A 10,267-nucleotide genomic window follows, 5' to 3' on the forward strand; every position below is an offset into this window, starting at 1 on the left:
TGCCCTTAGCAGAAAAACACCCCCAAAGCAAAATGTTTCCACCCCCATGCTTGACGGTGGGGACAGTGTTTTGGGGGTCATAGGCAGCATTTTTCTTCCTCCAAACACAGCGAGTTGAGTTAATGCCAAAGAGCTCTATTTTGGTCTCATCAGACCACAGCACCTTCTCCCAGTCACTCACAGAATCATTCAGGTGTTCATTGGCAAACTTCAGACGGGCCTGCACATGTGCCTTCTTGAGCAGGGGGACCTTGCGAGCCCTGCAGGATTTTAATCCATTGCGGTGTAATGTGTTTCCAATGGTTTTCTTGGTGACTGTGGTCCCTGCTAATTTGAGGTCATTAACTAACTCCTCCCGTGTAGTTCTAGGATGCTTTTTCACCTTTCTCAGAATCATTGACACCCCACGAGGTGAGATCTTGCGTGGAGCCCCAGAGCGAGGACGATTGATGGTCATTTTGTGCTCCTTCCATTTTCGAACAATTGCACCAACAGTTGTCACCTTCTCTCCCAGCTTCTTGCTAATGGTTTTGTAGCCCATTCCAGCCTTGTGCAGGTCTACAATTTTGTCTCTGACATCCTTGGACAGCTCTTTGGTCTTTCCCATGTTGGAGAGTTTGGAGTCTGCTTGATTGATTGATTCTGTGGACAGGTGTCTTTTATACAGGTGACTAGTTAAGACAGGTGTCCTTAATGAGGTTGACTAATTGAGTAGAAGTGTCTAACCACTCTGTGGGAGCCAGAACTCTTAATGGTTGGTAGGGGTTCAAAAACTTATTTCACTCAAGGAAATGCAAATCAGTTGCTATCTTTTATTTAAAGTTATTTTTTCGATTTTCCTTTTGATGTGCTATCTGCCACTGTTAAAATAAACCTACCATTGAAATGATACTGTTCTGAGACTTTTCATTTCTTTGTCATTGGACAAACTTACAAAATCAGTGAGGGGTCAAATAATTATTTCCTCCACTGTAAGTTTGTTAATCAATATTTATCAAATCAACTTTCCTGTAGATGCAGATGTGCTTTCGTAGGCAACTAAACACAATTTGATCAATTCAAATGAAATAGTTCTTTATCAGTATTTTCAACAATAAAATGCCAATGGTGTTGTGAATCAATTGTTCCATTAGGGACATAAATCTGCCCCACAGTGTCACACTGTTCAAAGATTTCTATTCAAATTAATAACCCCCAGTGCAAAGAACAGCATAGATCATACATCTGTAAGTGGTATGTGCTTGTTTGTTTTTGGAATTATCAGCTGGCTATTCAAAATAAAGAAATGTTGCAATATGACTGAGGGACTTTAGCCCTTGTACCTTACTGAATTTTAATATGTTTCTTGTATAATCCTTAATCTTATTGTATACTATTGCAAAATAGGATGGTACCCAAGCTCTGGATATTTAATACACTTTTTAAAGAACTAATGTATTATTTTTATCTTATTGTTTTCAGAATTGAATTGTTTACTCTAGTGCTCCATAAGCCTAACGTGCTTTTGCAGCAATAACTCAATATACAATAACTGGTGTAATAAAAAATGCCTTACCGGCGCAACGGGGACGCCCGTCGCGCCGCCATCGCCGGGGACGCCCGCCGCGCCGTCCTATCCCTTCACCAGCTTCTTCCTAAATTTAAAGGTATTTAAAGGGACATTGTTCACATTTTGATTGCCAGTGATAGGATTGATTCCTGGTGCCTTTTCTGAGCCTTGTGCGTTAGTTCCTGTATCCTGCTAGGGTTTTCCTGTGGTTTTGACCCGGCCTGTTCCCGACTATTCTGCTATCCGTATCCTGACCCCGGCTTGTACATTGACCTTGATTACCGCCTGATCCTGATGTTTGTTTATTCGGTTTGACCCTTGCCTGTCTGACGTTCATTGATTCCTGCCTGCCTCGACCCAGCCTGCCTGACTATGAACTTGCCTAATCCTTTTGTACCATGATCTTAGGCCTAACTGACTTTAACTACAGTCATGCCCCTTTGCTTGCCAGAACTCCTCGCCTTGTTCCCCTCATTAAGTCCAGGTGGCATCTGAGTAGCTGAGGGCTCCTCCCGAAGCCAAAGGCGGTCACAATACTGGTGAAGCCGACCCAAGACCAGGGAACTTGGCATCAGTTCTGGTTTAGGGTGCCGACCGTGACAACTGGTTTGTACCTGAATCAGATTATTAAGAGAGCTGTACATTGTAAGATTTGTTCATATATTAAAGTCGCCAGACAAGCAGATCTTTACCCAATTTGCCCATCTGCTGGGCCACATTGGGTGATTCTAGTGTTTGGCCCCAGGCCAATGACTGGACCATAAAGGAAGTCGCGTGGGACAAAGACCACATTAAAGCACTAATGCAGTCCTTGACCAAGGGTTTTTTCAAACCTGTCCAACAGATATTGTCAGATAGACTATTGAAAGGCCCCATAGATTGACGAATAAACTGTCAACTCAGTCTGAAGGGGCTAAATCGGTAGCCTTTATTTGGCTAGTTTGTGACACCTCCCTCTCCCCAACCATTTTTACCAGGTACAACAAATTGGTCTTTCCATTAGTACTTCCATTAGCACAGTGACTTGTATGCAGTGAGAAACAGCTGTTTGGTTGAATGTGCACACAAACTCAAAATAAAAAATAGAAGATAAAAAAATAATCAGTGCATTTTGTGAATCACGTTTATGACAAACATCGCTAGAGTTTGGTGTATTTTACTGCAATAACAGATTAACTTTCTTAGATTGCAAACTTAGATTTCCTGTCATTTTCTCTATTACATGTCTAGATTGGTTTTCTAATTATGAAATGAAAGGTTACATTATGAAAATGTATTTTAATTAAATCATCAGCAAACTTGCTCAATACATATACGCTGATCCCTATTAGAAAAGCAGATTCATTACTTAGAATGCATTATTCATAGAATTTTCTGAAATTAAAATTGCTTTGTAAAATCAATCACCTTTCTATAACCAACTTAACTAACCTAATTAGAAGTAATATGTCATTAGATATCAAAAGAAACAATCCTAATAAACATGTTTTACAATTAAATCAGTTATTGCTTGAAGTTTATTCCAAAAAGGAAAAGGAATCCTTGATTTCCCGCTCAGCAGCACACATTTAGTTGATAGGGGAATGTGTTATGCTGTGTATCAGTCTGTATCAGTGACTAAGCAATATTTTGAAAAGCAACCAATTAGGCAAAGCTTTGTTAACCTGCAGACAAGGGTTACATGATCCCCTGATACAAGGATCCCCAACCTTTTTTACTCGTGAGCCACATTCAAAATGTAAAAAGAGTTGGGGAATAACACAAGCATGAAAAATGTTCAAGAGGGTGCCAAATAAGGGATATAATTGGCTATTTGGTAGCCCCTATGGGCTGGCAGCCTAAATGAGGCTCTGTTTGGCAGTACATCTGGTTTTTATGCAACCAAAACTTGCCTCCAATCCAGGAATTCAAAAATAAGCACCTGCTTTGAGGCCACTGGGAGCAACATCCAAGGGGTTGGGGAGCAACATGTTGCTCACGAGCCACTGGTTGGGGATCACTGCCCTAATATATACAGGATGGGATCTCTTATCTGGAAACCCTTCATCTCCCATAGACTCCATTTTAAGTAAATCTTTTTTTCCTTTTTCGGTGTAATAGTAGAACAGTACACTGTACTTAATCCCAACTAAAACAATCCTGTTGGGTTTAAATGATTTTTTTAGTAAAAAAACAAACTTTCTGGTTAACTGGTCCCTTACCTGTACTAAAAGTAGTATTTAATATAAGGTTATTGAGCATAAACCAATATGTGGGTAGTCGGGGCTGATTCCCAAAAATAATACTGTACTTTAGAGTATGAAGTTATACATAGGCTTTGAATTCTCATTAACAGCAATACTAAATAAAAAAGAGGCCCCTATAATAAAGGAGAATCCCCATTGACAAAAAGAGATGTAAAGCAGTCAAATTCAATATTTTGCTCATTTAATTCCTCCTAAACTTCTAGCTGATACAAAGGATGAAGAAAATACCCCCTCAAGCTGCCTTTTACCTTGCATCAAAATGTATTAATACTAGTTGCATTGTATTGTCTCTCTTGTTAAAAGGGTAATTTAGCTTTATGTTAACTGTTAGTATGTTAGAAATGTCCCATTCTAGGTGACTGTTCATTTGATCTATATATAGTTTTTGAATTACTTACCTTCCTTTTCTGCCTCCTTCTAGCTTTCAAAAAGAATTACTGACCCCCGAGTCATTGCTCTGTGAGGTTACAATTGTATTGTTATTGTTACCGTTATAGCACATTAACAGTTAATTTAAAGGTGTTAGGTGAACTAAACTACTTCAGCCCTTTCCTAAAACAATCCATTGGTAAAGTGCACGCAAGCGTCATTCTGGGTACAAACACTGCGATTTTGGGGCCTTTCTGCTTCTCATACATTGTACTTGCATTAATCAGTCAGCCTAATTGTTTGGCGGTAGAATAGCAACATTTATTTTGATGACTGGATCCCTTTTATTAAAAAAAAAAAATCTTCTGAAGTATAAGTAAAGGATTAAATCACCATATATGTGTAACACAAAAACTGACAATGAACTCCTCTGCGTATTTGCTTTCACATGCTGTCTTTTCATATTCTGTACAGCTGACCTCATATTAAAAGTCAACACCAGCAAAACACTCGGATATCAGCCGTGGGGTACTTATTCCTAAAATTTCTCAATGGCTCTAGCAGGGCTCTCTCGCTGTTTCCCCACAGGCAAGCAGATTCTGTAACTAAGTCGCTCTTTGTGTGTACTTATTAGCACGTCATTGAAGAGGTCACATGAAACTGCCGACAGATGACTTCACAAGTTGTCAATAATTGCATGGTAATTTTTGCATCCATGTAAAAAAATGTGAAAAGATCTGAGGAATGAATAAACAATGGGCCTCATTCACTGGGGTTAGCAGCTAAGGATAATAATGACATACGAGGGTGAGGAAAAAGAAGAATAACACTAATTCTTACAGTATATTTTATTAAAAGTGTTATATGTCTTCCAAATTGTTAAAAATGGATCTTATCTTTGGTTTTAATAAAATATTTGTATTTGGAGGAACAGATGTAGGTGATACTTGACCAGTAAATGCTACTTGATTGCATTGCTAGACCTGGTGCAATATTTATGACTTTCAAAGGGGTAGGTCACCTTTAACCTAACTTTTAATATGTAATAGAATGGCTAATTCTAAGCAACTTTTCAATTGCTCCTCATTTTTTTAAAATAATTTTTGAATTATTTGCCTTTCTCTTCTGCCTCTTTCCAACTTTCAAATGGGGTCACTGACTGAATAAAAAACAATTGTTCTTTAAAGCTACAATTATAGTTATTGTTACTTTTCTATTCAGCCCCTCTACTATTCATATATCAGACATTCTCTTAATCTACTTCCTTGTTACTAAGGTAAATTGGACCCTAGCAACCAGATAACTGCTGAAATTCCAAACTGGAGAACTGCAGAACAAATAGTTAAATAATTAAAAAACTGCAAATAATAAAAAAATGAAAACCAATTGCAAATTGTCTCAGAAGAGAACTCTCTTCATCATGCTAAAAGTTAACTCAAAAGTGAACAACCCCTTTAATACATTACCACCACAATGAGCAAACCTTGTGACAGACCCATAAACATGCAGAATAATCAGATGGCTTTTTGGCCATGCCTAAAACCTGACACTAAACTGAAACCCAGCAACATTTTGATCTCCAGTACCAGACCTGATCCATTTCAGTGCTCTACACCACAGTATATTCATGAATGTGTCATAAGGGAGAATTCTGCTAGTACAGCTTGTGTAATATAAATTATATTTTTAATTCCAGATTGGGAGACAAACCTTAAAGTGATACTGACATGAAAAACTACTTTCTAAAATATTAACCTAGGTAAAATGTTACCTATAGGTCATGTTATCACTTTTTGCTAATATGGCTGCTTTTGTAAGTAATTGTTACTGGAAGTCCCTAAACCTGACTGTTTTGCCAACCTGACTGTCCCTTCTCAACCTGTCAGTTATAGCTTCTAATGCTAATTGGCTCCTGCTGCACAAATATGGCAGCCCCCTTATAGAGGAACATGGGGGATCTGTAACATGGGGTAATGTAAAAGCATTTGGCAAATACTTTTGTGGCAAAATTATAAATAGCATGGAAAGTAATTATTATTGTAGATGTAAAAAATTTTTCATTTCTGATGTTTCATCTCTTTAAACACAGATGTATGTATTTCTTTTTTTTTTTTTATAACTTCTTTTATTTTCGTATGTACATTAGTAATAACATAGCATCATTTAAGCATAATTTCTAATTACATTCGACTTATAATTTTCTTAACATTTCTCTTTAACATTCAGTATGATCTTTACTTGGATCGACAGAAAGGTGGAAAAAAGATATCGTGGACCTTTAATTCCAAGTCCAGGTAAGGAGAGTGGGGGGGGTAGGTGGGGGGGGGGGGGAGATGGGTAAGGGATAGGGTAGGTAGTAAACATATAACTTTTAGGAGTAACATATTATGTAGCTTATACATTTTCAGTAACTATACAGACACCAGGTTTGTGGTTTTGTTATTAAGTATTCTAGGTTTAATAGAGCTGTTTTTCCAGGGGGGGTGTAACACCTGATTGCGTTGAGAGAGGGTGAAACCTTGGGGTGGGTAGCAAAGAATTTTTCTGGTGCTAGCCTACTGGTATGAGTCTGCCGTCAGTTGCAGTTGCGTTTTTAATTCTTTCTTGATATTTCGTCCATGGTTCCCAGATCGTGTCAAATTGGGCTTGTTTATTGTCCTTACTGGCTGCCATTCTTTCCATTGTAGCCCTTGCGTTTAGTCCCTGTATGATTTGGTTTATGTTAAAAGGGCCTCCCGTTTTCCAATGTTTCGCTATGTATGTTGTCGTTGTATTGAAAATTTGGAATAAGAGTTTTCTCCACGGGTGTGGGGTCTTATCCGGTAAGTGTAGTAGTAGAGCTGTTTCTGGTTTAGCTGGTAGTGGTTTTTGTAGGTCCGATTCTATTAGGTTGAACACCTGCCGCCATAGGTCTGCCACTGTTGGGCAGTGCCACCACATATGTAGTAGGGTGCCCATTTGGCCACATCCCCTCCAGCACCTAGGGGGATATGTGCTTGTAATTTTATTTATTTTAGTTGGGGTTAGGTGCCATCTGTAGAGTAGTTTCCTGTAGGATTCCAGGTGGTTTGTGCATTTTGTTGCACCTGAGGTCGCGTCGAGTATATTGGTCCATTGTTCTGGGGTTAGGTTTATTTGTAGGTCCTCCTCCCATCTGTACATGAATGGGTGTTTGTGTTCTGTGGGTAGCTCCATTAGGATTCGATAGCACGTGGCTAGAATTCCCCTGGGTCCGTTTTGGGCAATTCTACATAGTTGTTCCATTCTGGTAAGTTGTCGTTTATTTTTGTAATCCTGTGTGCTTTGTTTTAGGAAGTTTGTAATCCTGATGTAGGTAAAATGTTCCTTATCTGGTAGTTGGTATTTGTCCTGTAGTTGTTGGAATGTCAGTATGGTGTTAATGGTATAGAAGTCTCCCAGTGTTAATATTCCCTTATCTAGCCAATTCCGTACCGGGAGATCCTGGATGAATCGTTGCGTATTGGTAATGGGTGATATTGGGGAGGGGAATTTTCCCAACTTCCCTTTTTTGTTGGTTTTGTCCCAGTTCAGTAGTGTTAGTTTCGTAGTCGGTAATAATGTTAAGTTCTTGGGTCTTGCCTTTGGCGGTAGCCACAGCAGGTTTGGAAGCATTAAGTTATCGAGAAAGCCCGTTTCTATTAGTAACCATTTTCTGTTTTCTGGTGGGCAGTGCATCCTGACGGCAGTTTCAAGCAGTGAGGCTTTGTTATAGTTTACCAGGTTTGGTATCCCCAGTCCTCCACTTAATTTGGGTTGTTGCAGTACTCTAGCTGCAATTCGTGGCTTTTTTCCTTGCCAGATAAATGTGTTCATTTGGGTTTGGAGCAGTTTAATATATCTCATGGGGAGGGGAATTTGGATCGTTCTAAACAAGTATAAAATTCTTGGTAAGACATTCATTTTAACCGTGATTATTCTGCCCAGCCATGATATATTTTGGGGTTTCCATTTGTGATAGTCTGTTTGTATTTGTCTTTGCAGTGGTTCATAGTTTAACCTGAACATTAGTTCGGGATCTTTTGGTATTTTAATTCCCAGATATGTGATAGATTTCTCTTTCCAGTCAAATTTGTGTGTTTGTTGTAGTTGTTGGAGGGTCTGGTGTGGGATGTTGATTGGTAGGGCTTGAGTTTTCCCTGCGTTGATTTTGTACCATGATATTTGGTAAAACTTTGTTAGTTCTTGCATGAGGCTGGGAACTGCTATCTGTGGGTTAGTGAGAGTCAGAATAATATCGTCTGCAAACAGGGCGATTGTTTGTTGGCTGTTTTGTGTTGGAATACCTGTGATGTGTTGGTTCTGTCTGATTTTACATGCTAGGGGTTCCACCATTAACGCGAATATAAGTGGCGATAGCGGGCAGCCTTGTCTGGTGCCATTTAAAATTTTGAAGGTGTTGGACAGGATACCTGATGTGTTCACTTTCGCTGTTGGTGATGTGTAAAGTGCTGAGATTGCTTTAATGAATGTGTTTCCCAGTTGGAATTTATTGAGTGTGTTTGTCATATATTCCCAGTGGATCCTATCAAATGCCTTTTCAGCGTCAAGGGACAGTATGAGGGTTGGGTACTTTTGTTGTTTAGTTATGTGTAGAAGGTTGTGTAGTTTCCTGGTGTTATCTGGTGCTTGGCGGTTCATAATGAAACCGACTTGGTCATTATTGATGAGAGAGGGGAGAATTCTGTTTAATCTTTGGGCTAGTATTTTTGAGTAGAGTTTGAGGTCAGTGTTCAGTAGTGCTATGGGCCTGTAGTTTGCGCAGTTATCTTGTGGTTTTTCTGGCTTGGGAATGGTGGATATGTGTGCATGGAGGAACTCTGGGTTTATTTTCCCTGTGTTCATTATAGTTTGGAAGGTTTTGAGTAGTTGTGGTGCTAGTATATCTTTATAGGTTTTGTAGTATATATTTGTGAACCCATCTGGGCCTGGGGCTTTGCCCGTCTTTAATAACTTTATTGCTTGCAGTACCTCTTCTAAGCTGATTGGGGCATTGAGATATTCTGTTTGGGTAGGAGTGGGCTGTGGGAGCTGTAGGGTGTTAAGATATTCTATGATTTGGGATTTGCTTGGCTGGGGTTCGTTCTGTTGATTTTCTAAGTTGTATAGGGGTTTATAAAATGATGCAAATTCATTTGCTATTTGGGTGGGGTCAGTAATTTTAGTGCCATTTTTTGTTAAGTGTGATATTCTCTGTCTGGCTTGTTGGTTTCTCAGCTTTGAGACTAGTAATCGGTTTGCCTTATTGCTGTGGGTATAGTAGAATTGGTTCAGCCGTTTAAGTCTGTATTCTGTCTTAGTTAGCAGTAGTTGAGTTAGTTCTTTTTTATTTTCTTGCAGCTGCCTCTTTATGTGTTGTGTGGGTTTCCTGTGGTATACTATTTCTGCTTGTTTTATTTTCCTTTCAAGGCTCTTTTGTCTTTTTTCATTTTGTGTGCGTATTCCCTTAGCTATTGCGATGAGTTCTCCTCTTAGGGTGGCTTTATGGGCCAGCCATATTGTTTGGGGGTCCATACTCTGAGTTGTGTTTATTTTAAAGTATTCTTGTATTGATGTTTTAACTTGGTTTTGTGTTTCTATATTAGTTATCAGTGATTCATTTAGTCGCCAGGGTGCTAAGTGTCTACTGTCTTTATGTGAATCTATTTCTATTCCAACTGGGGCGTGGTCAGACCAGGTTTGTAGGCCTATCCATGCTTTCGTGGTAACAGCTGATGTTTGCCTGTCTGTTAGTATGTAATCAATTCTAGAGAACATGTCATGTCTGGGAGAGTGGAAAGTAAATTCCCTGTTACGTGGGTGCTTTGCTCTCCATACATCCACTAGTGCTAGTTTATGGAGAAGATCTCTAGCGTTTTTGGCTACTTTTTCTTGTTGTTTGCTAGTGGTAATGTTGGTGGTTCTTTGGACATCTAGGTGGGGGTCTAGTATGCAGTTAAAGTCTCCTGCTATTATACATCTGCCTTTCTGATGTTCCAGTAGGCTTGTTAGGGTTCTGGTAATGAACTGCAGTTGGTTATCATTTGGCACATATAAGTTTATCAGTGAGTATTGCTGGTTCCCTAGCGTCCCGTTTACCATTAGG

This window comes from Xenopus tropicalis, chromosome 1, assembly GCF_000004195.4.
Source record: "Xenopus tropicalis strain Nigerian chromosome 1, UCB_Xtro_10.0, whole genome shotgun sequence".
Classification (NCBI taxonomy): Eukaryota; Metazoa; Chordata; class Amphibia; order Anura; family Pipidae; genus Xenopus; species Xenopus tropicalis.